This window comes from Tupaia chinensis, unplaced genomic scaffold (genome assembly GCF_000334495.1).
Source record: "Tupaia chinensis unplaced genomic scaffold, TupChi_1.0 Scaffold000346_1, whole genome shotgun sequence".
Lineage (NCBI taxonomy): Eukaryota > Metazoa > Chordata > Mammalia > Scandentia > Tupaiidae > Tupaia > Tupaia belangeri.
Window position 1 is genome coordinate 6070063 of NW_006159840.1, and position 1075 is coordinate 6071137.

General features: G+C 48.2%; 1 non-coding gene across 1 annotated transcript; it reads right to left on the bottom strand.

The window, feature by feature from the left end:
• Positions 1 to 696: 696 nt before the first annotated feature.
• LOC114008469 (U6 spliceosomal RNA) lies at positions 697 to 804 on the bottom strand. The gene has a single exon (XR_003550004.1). It is a non-coding gene; the product is annotated as a U6 spliceosomal RNA (small nuclear RNA).
• Between the last annotated feature and the right edge of the window lie 271 nt (positions 805 to 1075).

The window sequence follows — 1075 nt, forward strand, 5'->3', positions numbered from 1 at the left end:
CAGCATGAGGCCGGTCCTTCCGCGTCCTCACCGACACGCATCATGTCTGGTTCATGTGCTTCGTAACAGCCCTCCGACTGGGTGTGGAGTGTTATCTCCCGTGGTTTCCATTTGGCTTTGCTCAATGACCAGTGATGTAGCGCATGCTTCCGTGTGCTGGAGGGCCGTCTGTATGCCTTCTTTGGGGAAATGTCTATCTAGTCCTTCGCCCGTGTTAATCACGACGCTTGGTTTCTGTGCCGTTGAGCCCTGGGAGAACTTCGCACAGCCCTGCTAACAGTTCCTTGTCAGACGCGACTGCGAGCGCTTTCCTGTGCTGTGGTTGCCTCTCACCCACCGGTCACACCCATTGATGCAAAAGTTTTTAACTTTGGTGAAGTCCTCTTCGTCTCTCTTGTTTTTTCCTGTCTCTTGTGCTTTTGGGATATGGTTTATTACTGTTGAGGATGTACATAGTATTCTCGGCTGGGCTGGACTGAGGTGTATACCGTGCTGGGTAAAGTCTCTTCACAATCTAAATGATGTATAGCGGTTTAATAATAATAACAAAGAAAAGGAAAAAAGTATCATGTCTAAGAAATCCTTGTTAAATCCAACATCGAAAGTACCCTCGAACTCCATGGTTTCACCTGTTTTACACTTTCAGCTCTTATTTTTAGGGCTTTGGTCCATTTTGAGGTTTTTTCTTTGGTTTGTTCGTTTTTATGGGAACACAGTGAATTTGCATGTCGCCCTTGTGTAGGTGCCATGCTAATCTTCTCCATATAGTTCCAGCTTTAGGACATGTGATGGCAAAGTAAGCAGGAAATGAAGCTCCTTAGAAAACATGTCCTATCGTAACTATGTAAAAATAATGTTTCTGACACACTGCCCCCACCTCCAAAAGTTAGGCCTTGCAGAAACTAAGCCTCAGAGGAACTCTGGACTCGGACACCTTGCCTCGCAGGGGACAAAGCCAACACCCCATGCAGCGAGGGGCTCCCTCCCCACCTGACTCCTGCTCTGAGAACACATTTCTAGGTGTATGCTCCAACCTCACCCTCGCCCTCGCACAGCTACAGGGCTTCCCCGGCGG